We start from the raw sequence: 15,782 nt of genomic DNA, 5'->3' as shown, positions 1-15,782 counted from the left end.
ACATGCCTTTGGATAAAACACACAGCCCTCGGGCAGGAATGTAAAAGAGGCTGTAGGTGGAGAAGAACCTACTTCTACTAAATGAGCTGTCTGGCCCGCTGGCAAATATTTAACTCTGGGCCTTCTTTTCCCCATCTGTAAAAATAGAGAGGTTGGAGGTGATAAGACCATAGAGGAATACTGATTACAGGAATGATATTTTGCTTTATAATCCCTAATTCATATATATTAGGACACTGTTTCAAAATATTATTGAAGACTTCTACCTCTTGACATGACTGCAGTAGTGTTTATAAACCACCATACAAGAACTATTTTTGCCCCACTCCCCAAAAAGTCAAACTTCAACTTACTCATCTGCACTTAAAGGGAAAGTCTGATATATATATAAAAAGAGACACAAAAAATATCAATCAAATGTATAGACATGGTTGAGATCCTAATTCAAAGAAACAAGTGTGTGAAAAGTTTTGTTCTTTTTTTGTTTTTGAGAAAATGTAAAAAATCCAAATGCTGGCTATTAGATGAAAATGTTATGATAACCAGGGTTCTTTAAAACAGTTCTGGCTGGGAGTGGGATGGGGGCACAGGAAACGTTTCTGTGGTGGGAAGGGAATGGAAGGGAAGGGATAGAATGGAAAAACTGGCCAGATATTAATAACCGGTGAAGCTAGGTGTTGAGTTGTTGGGTTCATTTTACTATTCTCTACTTTGAAAATTTTCATAAGAGTAAAAAAAGTTATGATTTTCAAATCTATTAACTTTATGTACATGTTACCTGATACATCATTAGTCCTGTTGAAGAAATGGAATTCGGAGTTAAGTATAAACTCTTAAGAAAACAAACAAAGACAAAAAAAAGTAGTTACTGAAGTCCCCATTGTCCCCACACATACCTCTGTGTGCCACGGATGAGAGTAAACATGACAGAGACATGATGTGATCTGTTTGGGGAGGAGAGGGGGCCATTTTCCCAGAGGAAAAAGGCCTGGAGCAGTGGCTAGTTTCTCAGGAGAAAAAGGTGTTAAGCCCCTTCCTCCAGAGGCTTTTATTGGGTTGTAATGCACAGGAATACAGGGCAGCAAGGATCAAACAGTAGATAACATTTCAAAGAAATCTGAGGGCTTAGTGTGAGTCAGAGTCTGTCAGGAACTGAGTTTTAGGGTTTCTTGCTTGAACTCTTAACATATGAATGAAAGCACTCTTAGCAGAGCAGATTTCACAGGTTTCTCAGGAAATCTTTGTGATGCCAGATTTTTCCCCAGGGCACGCTCTGACCAAGCAAGGAGCTGCACCCCATCAGGTATTCAGGCTTAAGGGGATTAGAGCGAGGAAGCGCTTCTCCCAGAGGACATGGGGATTAGGGACTTGACTATCTCAAAGCGGGGGAAGGAGGGGGCGGGGCGAGAGCCCATTGCTTTTTGTTGCAGCCCCCAAGTCCTTTCATGAAGGCCTCCCAAGTGATCATGTCTGGCCTAGGTTGCCCCTCCACTGTGAGGGGTCTTACCCGCCATTGACATGACCAAGCTTTGGGGGCAGGGAGGAAACTGAGGCAGCGTTTGCTACCAGAGACAAGCTTTGTCTCCTGCAGCTGGCATTCCAAAGGTCGTCCCTCACCCTTAGCCACAAGGGGTAGAGTTACAATTCTTAAAACCAGGCAGAGCGGTCTACGACACCCTATATCCAAGTGATGCAACCTGTATCTACTGGAAAAATAAACCACTCCAGCCTGTGTGGCTCAGTTGGTTGGGCATCATCCTGCAAAGTGGAAGGTCACTGGTTGATCCCCACCCAGTCAGGGCTCATGCCTGGGTTGCAGGTTCAATCCCTGGTCAGTGCGCATATGAGAGGCAACTAATGTTTCTCTCCCTCTCTTTCTCCCTCCCTTCCCCTCTCTCTAAAAAATTAATTAGTAAAACTAAAAAAGATAAACCACTAAAACCCATAAAATTAATACAGCCAATTTCCAACTTACCATACACTTTTTTTCATCTGAAACCCCTTCCTTCCAAGATACCCTGAATGCCCCTATTCTGTATTAGAGATGCTTTCTTAAAAGCTTATGAGTTTGATTTTTATTGAGTTACCTTGCAAGGAATTCTGTTTTGGTCTTCGGGACAAAACATGAGACCTGAAAAATCAACATTCTTGCTGCCTACCACTACCAGACAAAGTAAGTACAGACCAGGACTGGCTCTGTATGGACGCTTCATTCGGATGCTGACAGTCTGAGAAAGCAGTGTGTTACGTGCCCTAAGAACCATCCTAACATCTCCTCTAAAGCTGACTTTTTCATAAGGAGAAGAAGGAGGTAGGTAGGGGTTTGGGAAAGGTTCCCCGGACAACAGTTGCAGTCCAGTGGAGCTCTTCCCAGTATTTCTTTATCCACTGATCAACAATTCTTTATCTGTGGGCTCCTCCCTCCCTGGAACAGAACGGCTCAGATGCCTTCTCAGTGGCTTTCAGACCCTCTGGTGCACAAAGGTTGAAGGTCGGATTGCTTATCACCTCCTGGAGTCCCATTGGTCACGTATTCCATCCAGTTCCTGGAACAGCTTTCCATATGCATTGATCACTTAAGCCTACAGAGTATAACTAAAGCTAAAATCATTACCTCTTGAGTTCTCCTATCAAAACAATTTCCTACACTTAAACACACTTAGTTGACTCTATCCTCACATCTGACAGGTTCAGGATTATGCACATATTATTATTGAATAGAGTGAAACATTAATAAAAAATATGAGAATATCTTTTTTTTTCTTCTGAGACTTGGAATACTTTCTTAAGTAAGATATAGAAAAGGCCCTGGCTGGCATGGCTTGGCTGGTTAGGCATCATCCCACAAACCAAAAGGTTGCAGGTTCAATTCCCTCAGAATCGATGTTTTTCTCTCTCATCAGTGTTTCTCTCCCTCTATTTCTCCCTCCCTTTGATAGGGGACTCAAGACTCGGAAAATGTTAGCTTAAGGTACAAAGTTATAAGTCTAGCAAGTAATGTGTTTTGTTTCAGAAACTACAGGTAAGGCCCATCCTGGTTCCTGGGAAAATAGCTGACCTCCTGGGGCACTGATAGAGATTACCGCCTAGGGACAGCTGGAGGCATCCGGGCCTTTGTGTTCCAGGGAGAGACAGAGGACTAACCACCACCCCCCACCCCGGAAACAGCTAACTGCCCAGGACAGGAATGTTGCAGCTTCTGAATCTCAAAGCCCTCACTGTACCTTGTTTATTTCCCCCCACCACTCCCACTCTGTTATAAAAAGTCTGGCCTGGAAAGAGAAGGCAAGATGGTCTGTTAGGATATGAACCCACCATCTTCTCAGATCGCCGGCCATCTGAATAAAGTGCCCATAAAGCTTCAATCGCTGTCATTGCTTGTTGGGTTTGGTAGTGACAGGCAGCCCGAATGCCGGTGTCTTTTCTGGTTTCACCTGCTTTTTCCTCTGGAGGTGAAAAAAAATAACAAGGAAAAAAAGGATAAATCTTACTTTCATTTAACTTTTATCAATAAGAAAAAACAGCACAACAGAAAAATACGCAGTGATATAGCAAACATTTTATTAACATAGAAACAAGAAACATGGAGACATTCAACCCTTAGTTATAAAGAAAAATACAACTAACATGACAATAAGATTCCATTTCTCTTCCACCAGACATGACAAACTAGAACCTGATTAATTATCAGGTTTGGTCAAGAATGTAGAATAGAAATGACTGTACACTACCAGCAGGATTGTAAATTGGTCCAACTACTTAGTCCTTTAGGGTATACACCTACACACACTGTCCCAACTCCGGGTACCGTAAATCAGGAAAAGAGCACACGTTCGTTTTTCTAGGCCGCTGGTATCATCAGCTGTGTTGACTGTCCAAGCAGGATCTCCAGTTAATCCAAAGTCATGTGGCATCCTCTCACGGTCCACTGGCAAGAGTTCTTTGTACCAAGTTGCAGGCAAAGTCTCTCCTGCTTCCCAGGCCACACAGCCAAAGGGGGCACCCCAAAGCTGAGTGGGCCTCCTCTACCAAAGCTGCAGGGGTCAGCACTGTGACCAAAAGCGTGTGGCTTTCTTCTTCACCTGGCTGCAAGGATGTCCATTCTGGCAAAGCTTCGTGGTTTTCTCTTTCACCTGGGAAAGAGGAGGTCTGCACTCTGCCAAAACCACGTGGCTCCCTCTTTCACCTTGCCAAGAGGGGGTCCTCACTCTGCCCAAAACCGCATGGCTCTCCCCCAATGGCTGCGGTGTCTGGGTTTAAATCCCTGTGCCAATCTTCCTTTGTACCCCTATTTCCAACTCCTCCTACTATCAGTTACACCTGCCAGTATTTCTGCATTATTGCAAGTTTACTGGGCTGCCATGGTTAGTCTGGGCAGGTATGGCCCCATGTCCTAGAGCCAATCTTCTCCAAGCTCCCACGCAGGCACTGTAACTTGGGGGACCTTCCCCCAGTTACATCGTGGGGGGGAAGTGACTTCCATCCCCTTGGCTCCAAGCCTGGCCACAGCCATTTAACATATCCAAGTGACCCACCAAAGGCTATAGATATGTTAAATGACCACACCATGGATTAGCTGCAAGGCTGTGGCTGTACAAAACAGCCCTGAATGTTCCTGCTCCATGTGTCCCTTCCCCCAACTCACACCTGGGGGGGGGGGAAGGGGTGAGGACATCTTATATGTCTCTCCAATATTCCTAGACACTGACTTCTGGACACCATTCCAAATCTTTTTTGGGGGAGCCTCCTTGGGTGCACCCTGTATCACAGCCTCAGACCACTTGGCCTCAGGCCACCTGGCCTCTAACACTCTGGCCTTTGACCACCCCTACCCTGCTTTGCCCTGAACTTGTGCCTTTCACCACGCCCCACCGTAACTAGGCCCGGTCTCTTCTTTGAGAACAGATCCCCAATAAACCCCGCTCGCATGCTAATGGACTTGCTTATCGATAATTCTCCACTGTATTGGAACCGAGTTTCTGGGAGTTTCTCCCATAACAGCAATAACAAAACTACTCTAGATCGGGTTGCTTAAACAACAGCAATTTAGTTTCTTATTTTGGGAGACTAGAAGTCCAAGATCAGGGTGTCCTCAAGTTGGGTTTCTTCTGAGGCTTCAAGCTGTCCTCCTCAGTGTCCTCACATGGCCTTTCCTCTCTTCAAGGCCACGTCCAGTGCCTCTCTGTATGTCCTAATCTCTTTTTATAAGGACACCAGTCAGATCGGATTAGCCTCCCCCAACTGCAAAGCCCTCATTTTAACTTAATTAGCCCTTGAAAAGCCCTATTTCCGAATGTAATCACATTCGGAGGTTTTGGGAGTTACAGCTTCAACGTACAAATTTTGGGGAAAATCTAGTGCACAACACTACCTCTAGGCACATTAGCCACACTTTTGCACATGTTTGAGAATGCTGATAACAGTTTAGTTCATAATAGTAAACAGTATAATGACTAATGAAAATGTGCTGCCCTGGCTGGTATAGCTCAGTGGATTGAGCATGGGCCTGTGAAGCAAAGGGTCGCCAGTTCTATTCCCAGTCAGGGCACATGCCTGGGTTGCAGGCCAGGTCCCCAGTAGAGGACACACGAGAGGCAACCGCACACACATTGATGTTTCTCTCCCACTCTTTCTCCTTCCCTTCCCCTCTCTCTAAAAATAAATAGATTAAATATTTAAAAAATTTGCTGTACTTCTAAAACAAGATACTATTCAGTAGTGAAAAGGAATAAACTATAAGTACAGGTGTAAATCTGGGTTATTGTAAGAAACAGTGTTAATTGGAAAAAAATAGAGAATTTTTATGAGTTTGAGCAAAAACTGATGACAAAGGCCAGGGCACGAGATCTCAAATGCCCGGAGATAACAGTTTTAGTTTCATTTACCTGTGGGAAATTAAGGAAAGGATGTAAGGAAGAATCCATGAAGGTGGCAGAAAGCGACGCAGGAACCGAAGTACAAAGTAGTTAAGACTACGTGCTTTCTTGAGGTTCTGAAAAAAAGGTTTTTCAAAGGCTATTAACCTACGTGCACAGAAACAACAGGAAGAATTGCTTGGGGCAAAGATAAGCCTTTTCTAAAGTCACGTACCTGGGGCATGACTAACCACCTTGACCTGCCCAGTTACGAATGTATCAGATCACCTTGTGAAGATAGAACCTTTCATAGAACGCCTCTTTTTCCATCCACAAAGGTAAAAAAGAGCAAAAATACAGTACGTGTTTTTGGGATACATCTAGGTAGCCTTATAATAAACTATATCAGCATTCTATTTCTTAATTAGATGTTGGGTATTATGTGTTCATTTTACTATTTCTTCTGTGGTACAATAAACTGCATTTGATCACTGCCCATTCCCTGTTACAAAGGTCCTGAAACCCTTGGAATTTCCTGATATGAGTAGGTTATGTTATTCCTGGGTTCCTTTCAACCACACCTGTGTTTATGCTAGTAAGGGGACTACTGGCACCCTTGGGAGACCCTATATAGTGTCCAGATTCAGGGTGGTCACCAGAAAACCCAGCTAGGTGATTACAGGGCAGGGACTTTGAGGTCCATCCACTGATATCCAGGGAGGGGAGAGGGACCACAGATTTGAGTTTAAAAAGCCAGTGATTTAATCAATCTCCCCAACTCAGTGAAACCCCATAAAAACCCCCAAACCAGGCTCAAGAGGCTTCCAGGTTGCTGAAGATACCAGCGTGCTGAGGGGGGCACACCCAGACAAGCCCTTGACAGCCCTGTACTCCTTGCCCCCTGCACTTGCCTTAGGTACCTTTTCCATTTGTCTGTTCCTCAGTTATATCCTTTATAATAAAACTACAATAGTAAGTACAGCACTTTCTTGAATTGTCGATTATTTTAAAAAGTATCATCCTGAGGAATAGGGTGGGTAGTAGTGAGAATCCCTGAATTTGTAGTCAGCTAGGTAGGAAGAAGCACAGGTAGCTTGGGGATGGAATAGGTAGGTGGCAGGTAAAAAATGAAAGAATGAAAGGGGGGGAGGGAGGAAGGAAGAAGGAAGAAGAGAGGAAGAAAGAAGTTTAATTAGTGATAATAGAAATATCACGAATGTACTGTTAAGTAAAAAAAAGCAAAGTGCTGAAAAATACAAGTTATGTGGAAGGGTGAAAGGAAGGAAATAAGAATGTACATTTGCATCTCCTTATGTTTGCCAAGAGACTGGAAAGATGAACAGGAGACTGAGGGTGGTTACCTGTGGGAGACCATGAGGAGCAGCACTGGATGGGGGTTAGACACTCTGCCAGTCTTCTCAGTGCATTGTTTCTTATGTAATTTGTATGTAGTTTTTTTTACGTAGTTTCACATAGTTCACAATTACGTAGTTTGAGCCATGTGGAATAAGTATTTGCTAATCAAATATTTTTAAAAATCTCTTTGTGTAATCTTGCTAGTAAAAGAAGTTGTAGCTTGAGGTAAAGAAATGCTGACAAAGTCGTGTGAAGCCTTAGACTTAAAATGAAGACCTCTGTATCTAACCTTTTTCTATTTCTTAAACTAAATTATAGTAAAAGGCAATAAATATAATCAACCTGGAAAGTAGTTGGTTTACAACAAATAAGTTACTTGCATCGATTTACTTTAATAATTAAGAAATGCGTTGTTAAAATGATTACAGGGTAGAAACAGAAATATACGCATTTAATACATATTTTAAGTCTATTTAATGAAGGTCTGATGCATGTTAAAAATCAGAGAATTGCTAAAGAGACACAAGACTATTATGATCATTAAATATAGTTCTCTAAATAAGGAAATGTTAAAATGTTAAAATTCTAAGTTATCTACACTTCTCTCGCAAGACTGTCAAATTACTTGAGTACGCTTAGTAGTATTAGCTGGACCCTGGAGGGCGAGGGGCGGCCTCCGGGTCGGGCGCGCAGACAGTGCGGTAGGCGCGGCACAGCGCCACCACCGGCCTCGGGCTCAGGGTGCGGCGGCTGAGCCCGCTGAAAAGCCTCCTTAATCTAGCAGCTTCTGCTCTGCCACCCTGGTGCCCGCACTTCCGCAGGGCCAAGCTTTGTCTGCTCGGCTGCGACCGCTGCAACCGACAGACCAGGAGCCAAGACTGCGCCTTTCAAAGACCTTACGCAAGAGGCTGCGCGAGAGCTTGGGGAAGCAGACAAAGCGGAACCGCCCGGCGTTGCACTTGCGCAGAGAGCCCTGCCAGTCCCCTTCCGCCCGGAAGTTGGACATTTGTGGCGGGGGGGGGGGGGGGGGGGGGGTGAGGCCGGAAGTGGTGGTGCCTAGGCGATGCGGGGAGGTGTGCAGAATCGCTGGTGGCCTGGCGAGACTCCGGGTGTTCGGACCTGGGGTGGAGTTGAAAAAGACGAAAGGCAATGTGGGATGGCAATGGACCGGAACCCACTAAGGGGAAACATTCCAGGATTCGTTTTGGGGAGACACATTCAGATTTTGCTCAAAGAACGAATTGACGTGTACTGGGGAAAGAGGGCAGCAATCCGGGAACGGAGGGCGGGCATTCCAGGGTCGGCTGGAAGGCTCATCCAGAAAGTTTGAAGAGGCATAGCTGGCTTCCCAGAGGACTGGAGGGAACTGTAAAGAATCTCCTGGGGAGAGGGTTAGATTCTGATCTATTGAAAACTGGTACCTGGAAGCGCCCAGTCTTAAGGCGCGCGCGTGTGTGTGTGTGTGTGTGTGTGTGTGTGTGTGTGAGAGAGAGAGAGAGACATAATACGGGCAAAAAGGGAGTACAAGAGATGGAAGTAATTTTTAACTATTGGTTACAAGAAATATTTGCAGTGCCTTCGGGGGGAGTCAAGCCTTACACATCTTTTAAAAATAGAATATTTTAGACTGACAAAGGTAGAAATAAAACTAGCTAAAACGTGTACTTGCCACTGGAGAAATAAATTATTATGGAAGTAATTGAAGTCCTTTGCTGCACCCAATCCCATTCTGTTCGCTCCTGCCCCAGATAACCACTCTCCCAAACACCTTTATGTTTTAATTACATATATAGTGCTGTTTTACATAATTTTAATAATCAGTAGTGTATATGTCCTTTTACAGCTTTCTTTTACTTCATGCTTTTCAAGATTTGTCAGTGTCATGTAAGTGTTCTTAATTCATTGCAACAGCTGTACAGGCATTCCCTTATAGGAATATATTATTATTCGTTTTATCATTTTGTATCCCCAGTGCCTGACACATTGTAAGTACTTAACTATTAGTAGAATGAATGAATGCTCTAGCGTTTGAGCTAAATCCCAAATAATGAATAGGATTTCAAATGACTTAAGAAGGCAAGAAAAGTATTCCAGGCAAAGGGAATATGTAGTTAGAACAAAAGCAGAAGTGTGAAAGTGCATGAGGTATTTCAAGTACTTCTGTTGTCTTAAGAGTTTAAAATGTAGAATTGTGTGGAGATACGTGATGAAGGAGAAACTTAGGGAGGATAAGGCTCAGCTTTACAGGATATCATCGGAGGAGACTACACTAGCTCCTATTTGGCCGTCATTGTATTTAGTTGCATACCATATTGCAAAAGAGAACACTGCTCACACAGCTGCAGAAAAAATTATTCTTCCAGCATGTTTGGATATGGTACATACAATTTTTTATGATAAACTAGCTGATAAATTAAAAATGATACCCAGTGATAACACAGTATCTCTTCGAATTTGTACTATTGTAGAACATTTAGATTAGAGAGAAGGCTTATGTCCCGGTCACAGTATGGTACAGATTTTGAGATCCAGCAGGATGAAAGCACTGACGTTGGAAGCTGCATGTCCGTTTATGTCAGATATGCCTGGCAAGGCGATTTCATGGAGGATTTTTTTTTTTTGGTGTTTAACCTCACACCTAAATGGATTAGATATTTTTACAGAATTAGCAAAGTACATTGTTGGTCAGTATAAATGAAGCTGGACAAACTGCAAAGGAATTACAAGTGATAGAATGGCAGACATAACTGGAAAACATAGCAGAGTAGTTAAAATGTTGCTAGAAGTTACTAATAATGGTGCTCTGTGGAATCATTGTTTTACACATCATGGAGCTTCAGTGTCCAGAGAAATGCCACAGAATCTCATGGAAGTATTGAAAAATGCAGTAAAAGTCGTTAATTTTATTAAAGGGAGCTGGCTCTGTGGCCACCTTCTCAAAACGTTTTGTTCAGAGACTGGAAGTAATCATACCCCTTTACTGGATCATACCAGTTTGTTGGTTGTCTCAAGGGAAAATACTAAGCAGGGTTTATGAACTCAGAAAGGAGATTCATATTTTTCTTACTGAAAAACAATCTCATTTGGCAAATAATGTTGAAGATGACATTTTGGTAATAAAATGTGGCATATTTAACTGATATTTTTGGCATTCTTAATGAGCTAAGTTTAAAACTACAGGGAAAAGCAGTCCAACATGTTGAAGGTGTCCAGGGATTCCAGAAGACATTATTGTTAGGGCAAACAAGGCTTAAAAGCAGTCGGCCTAGCTATGACATGTTTCCAAGGTTTTTGCAACATATTGAAGAGAATATTAATGAAATTAATTTGAAAGAAGGAAAGTTAGAGATACTGTTACATCTCACCTCTCTATCTCAAACTTTTAATCATTGCTTTCCAGAAGAGAAAGTTGAATCATTAAGAGAAAAGTGTTGGGTAAAAGATCCATTTGCTTTTCGAACCCCAGAAGCAATAGTTGAGTTAAACTTGATGCCTGAAGAAGAGAATGAATTACTGCAGCTCAGTGCATCATACACATTGAAGAATGGTTATGAAACATTAAGTTTATCAGCATTTTGGATTAAGATGAAAGAAGACTTTCTTTTGCTAAGTAGAAAGAGTGTCCTACAATTACTACCATTCACAACTACTAGTTTCTGTGAACTGGGGTTTTCTGTCTTAACCCAGTTACGAAGGAAGGAGAGAAAGAAGAGGATTAAGTGGTGTGGTAGACATGCGAATGGCGCTCTCATCCCGTGCCCCAGACTGGGATGAACTTCTCAACAGACAGCACACTCCTCACATTAAATAAATCTTGCCTGGTTTTCCTAGTGGTTCTTATTTTGTGGTATTTTTCTACGTTCTATTTAAATGTTAATATATGTGACAACTTTGTTATATTTTCATTTTTGTTACACTTAAATATTAAAACCACAATGTAATTGTATATTCATTGAGCAGAATTTAACGAACTGGTATTAGAGGCCAGGAACCATTCTGGAGACATTTGGGATACAGAGTGAAGAAAGCAAAGATTGTTCTCTAGTAGAGCTGATGCTCTGGCAAGGAGAGAAACCGTAAATATGATAAATAGGCTTTGTCATACTTAGAAGATAATAAGTGCTATCAGAAGACTAAGAAAAGGAGGTCAGGAAACTGGGGACAAAATCCTAAAGAGCTCGGTAGGCCGTTAGAGGGCCTTGGTTTTTGTCGGTGAAACGGAGAGCAGAAGGATTATCTAGAGCACACACAGGACCTGCACGAGGATTCAGAGATTTGCTCTGCTCTTTGGAGAAGACGTTGAATTACATGTTACTTCCCAAAGGAGGGCTTTCCTAACCACCTGAGTTTGGGTATGGGTACATTTGCCATCATTCCTCCCTTGATTGCTTTGTCTCCTTTGTAGTATAGAGGTGGTAATATTTTTACTTACTTGACTGCTAGTGCTGTCAGTCCGCCACCTTGGAGTGAACGCTCCTTGGGGCAGAGGTCATGTCCATCCTGTCTGATGCATAGTCAGTGAGTATTCAGTATACATTTGATGAAGAACACATGAATGAACATCTAACACCTATAACGAGATCAACTTCCCAGGAATAAGTACTAAATGTATGGCAAATTTCTTTGCCTTTTTTACATTTTAAAATCTTTTGTCAGATAATCTCTACAAGCATTCGTAAATGGCATGGATTGATGTTGCTTTCTTGGATTAGTGCTAATAAGCAACATATTGTTTAACGTCTTCCTCAAACTCATTTCACCTCCTATCTGCCTTTCTTTAGGTATTCCCCGGCCCCACCAGGTGATGTTTCTTTTGGCATGGTCTTTTTCTAAAGTCGGGTAGGTTAGCAGTTCCTTTCCATCAGTCTAGCGTTATTATAATCGATTTTTTCAGACTTTCTATTATTTTTGTTTGTTGCAGGTTTCTATTCTATTAAAGGTAATAGATTTTCCCTGCCCTTCTGGTGCTTGAAATAGATGTTGGAAGGCACTTTTCCATGAGTAGCTCGTATTTCTGCAGTGTGGATTCCCTAAAAGTATTTGCATCTAAATGAAGAATATTTGTATAAGGAGACATTCCAAGACAGTGAAGCTGGAGACATCGCTTTCCCTGGAGACACCCCAGGGAAGTAAAGATAAAGCCCTTTCCTCCCTCGCCAGAGTCATTTGCATGTATTCTAGGAGTAACAGGTAATTTCTCGGAGAGGATGGAAAGATGTACCAGCAACCCCATTAAACCCAATGTTACAGCCTGGGGGGGGGGCAATATTTGGCCCACCCAGGGAGGCCAAAAACTGTTACTGGAACAGGCACACACAGGGCCAAGGGGGGTGTGATATACTATTACTGGAAGGACCCCCCACTAGGTTCAATTGTCCACCACCTTAGGAAAGACATCTCTTAATGCCAGAGATTTGTGAAAAGGAAAGGAAAGGAACTGTTTATTTGAAGCTATACAGACTTAAAGTAGTAACCTAACATCTTCATTAAAATATCAAAGTCATTTTGGATACCCACAGATGCCCATAGCGCTTCCTTCTCCCCCTGCCCTAATTCAGGGTACCGTAACTCAGGAAAAGAAACAGGGTCCGTGATTCAGGTTGCCGGCACTGTTGGGGGCTGGGATAAGCCTGAAACAGGCTGATACAATTGATGAAGGTTGATAATACAGGATGGAGAGAATAATGACCCGTTTTCTTTCCTCTTTCTCCCTCCATTTTGAAATAAATTTGCAGTTTTGTCTTAGGGCGGGGGGAGGACATCAGCTGTGTTGCTGTTCAGGAAGGATCTAATTAACCCAAAGCCATGTGGCACCTTCTCATGGCCTATGGGCAAGAGTTCTTTCACCCTTCTTCCAGGCAAAATCTCTCCTGCTTCCCAGGCCACGTGGCCAAAGGGAGCACCCCAAAGCTGCATGGTCTTCTACCAAAGCTGTGGTGGTCCCCACTCTGGCTAAAGCTGCATGGTCCTCTTCTTTCCACCAAAGCTGTGGGGAGCTGGGGAGGTTGCCAGTCTGAGGTTGCCAGTCTGCCAAAGCCAAGTGGTGGTCTCTGCTAAAGCTGCATGGTGATTCCCCCTCGCATATCTGTAGGAGTCCCCACCACTGGCTAAAGGCACATGGTTCTCTCCACCAAAGCTGTGGGGGTCTCTTCCCGGCAAAGCTGCGAGGGTCTAAACTCTGCCAAAGCCGCGTGGTTCTCCCTCACAAGGTTGCGGGGGTCCCCACTCTGTCAAGAGTATGTGGCTCTCCCTCCCTTCAATGGCTGCCATGTCTCCGTTTAAATCCCCGTGCCAATCTTCCTGTGCCCCCATTTCCAACTCCTCCTACAATCAGTTACACCTGCCAGCATTCCTGTATCCTTCCAGCTTTACTGGGCTGCCATTGTGACTCTGGGCGGGTGTGGCCCCATGGTGTGGAGCCAATCTTCTCCAAGCTCTCACACAGGTGCTCTAACCTGGGGGACGTGCTCCCAGATACATCTTGGCAGGGGGAGTCCCTTTCCATCCCCCTGGCTCAGAGCAGGCCACAGCTATTTAACATATCTATGCAGCCAGTTAAAAATTATAGGTATGTTAAATGACCATGCCATGGATTTGCTGCAAAAGCTGTCACTATACAAAACAGCTCTGTATGTTCCTGCTCCATGTGTCTCTTCCCCCAACTCACACTTGTGGGGGGAAGAGGTGAGGACATCCTATATGTCTTTCTAATATTTTCTAGACACCTTGAGTTCTGGACCCCATTTCGAATCCCTTTTGGGGGCCCCGCTCTTGGCTGCACCCTGTTACACGGAGGCAGAGATGTCCAAACTTTTGGCATCTCTGGGCCACACTGGAAAAAGAGTTGTCTTGGGCCATACATTAAATACATGTTGACATGTAATCACAAAATTCATAGTGTTTTAAGTACATTTATTATTTTGTGTTGGGCGCGTGCAGCCCGCAGGCGGTGGACGCCCCTGCTCCAGTTTCCTGCTGCATGCAGAGGTGACATCTGCTCCACACTGTGATGCTGTGGGAATTGGGGCATGGGGACCTGATCGACAGGCAGTGCTGCTCTGGCTGGGTGTTTTGACCATTAGTAATAAACTGTGTCTCTGACCTAGAGGCCTTGGTCTGTCACTGTATGTTACTCATGGGAAATCCCCTGTACTCTGCAAGGCTGCATATTGGGGGTGAGGTGGGGGGCCATTATTCAGCCTATCATAGCATATCCCCTGGTTCCCAAAGACATATCCCACAGGAGAAATACATTCATCCGCCCACCCCAAGGTGCCCCAAAGTGGCGGCCCATTATGGCATTAACTCGAGTCCGCAATCTCAGAACGTGTCTCATCAGCTCGAAAGTTTCAAATCTTAGGCGTGGGTGCGGTCCTGGGTATAGCTCATCCATGAAAAAAATCCTCTATTTGTGGAGTGGTGAAACTAGGGGGCAAGTTCTGTGCTCCAGAAATAGAGTGGTGGGACCTGTGCAGGGTTAACTTGCAGTCATTCCCATTAAGAAAGGCAGAATGTGAGAGGCAAAAAGGAACCATCAGCAAACCACTTTGAAGTCCGCCTGAGCAAACCCTGATACACTTCAAAGCTTGGTTATAACCTTTAAAAACAAAACAAAGATTCGTATAAAATGTTACAGAACCCTCCAGACCTACCTGCAGCTGCCTCCCATGTGTATCAAACGCCACCCAGAGAGAGTTCACAGCTCCGGTCACTGTACAGACTGAGGGCTTGGCCCCTCACGTGGGATTCTGTTACTTCTGGCGTCCTGGCTCTCTAAACCGGTGGTCTCCACGCTTGTACGTCAGTCAGTCAGTCCGGAGATGGTGACCCCAATGAGTTACTTACCTTCCCTGGTATCTTCATGGGTTAAATGGGTGCGATAAAGCTAGAATCGGAGGATGTTGTGAAGAGTAAATGAAAACTATGTCTGCAGAGTTCTGGGCACATAGAACAGCTCAATAAATATTCTTTTTTGTAGTTACTATTTTCTGAAAACAAAACCCACTTGGCCGGTGGAAAAGAGATAGCCTGTCAAAGTGGTCATAGTCTGGGGCCCGAAACATCTTCCCTCTACGGACTGAACCCTCTTCTCCTGTGTTCCCACCCCCTTCTTCTCTGGGGCTCCCGCCATCCTGCCTCAGGCCAGCTCAGCAGAAGAGCAGCTGTCCTGTCCCCACTGATGTCCCAGCTCAGCCCTGAACCGGAAAACGAAAGTGTGTCGGAAAGGAAGCAGAGCAAGGGTGTTGTGTTTTGCTGCCAAGCAGCCTGTGATTAAGATTATGCCCATTATGACCACAATGAGGAGGCCTGGCTCTAAGCACCCACACGCATTCGGCATCCAGTGTAATTCAATACATGAATTGTTCGAAGGTGCAGTCTCTCCTCCCCCACACAAAGGAAGGGTTCATTACTCACACGTTCCTGCACGGGGTTAGGGCTGGGGTGAAGCTCAGGGTGCAAATCAGGAAAGCAGCAGCTCTTGCCCAACAGCAGGTTTCAGAGAGCGGGGTCATGAGCACCTATTCTGTACGTGGGGTGGAGATACCAACTTTTCAAGGGCTTAACTTTTGG

The sequence above is a fragment of the Artibeus jamaicensis genome, unplaced genomic scaffold, assembly GCF_021234435.1.
Source record: "Artibeus jamaicensis isolate MK-2021 breed Jamaican fruit bat unplaced genomic scaffold, CSHL_Jam_final contig_76, whole genome shotgun sequence".
Taxonomy (NCBI): Eukaryota; Metazoa; Chordata; class Mammalia; order Chiroptera; family Phyllostomidae; genus Artibeus; species Artibeus jamaicensis.
This window is presented reverse-complemented; position numbering follows the sequence as displayed.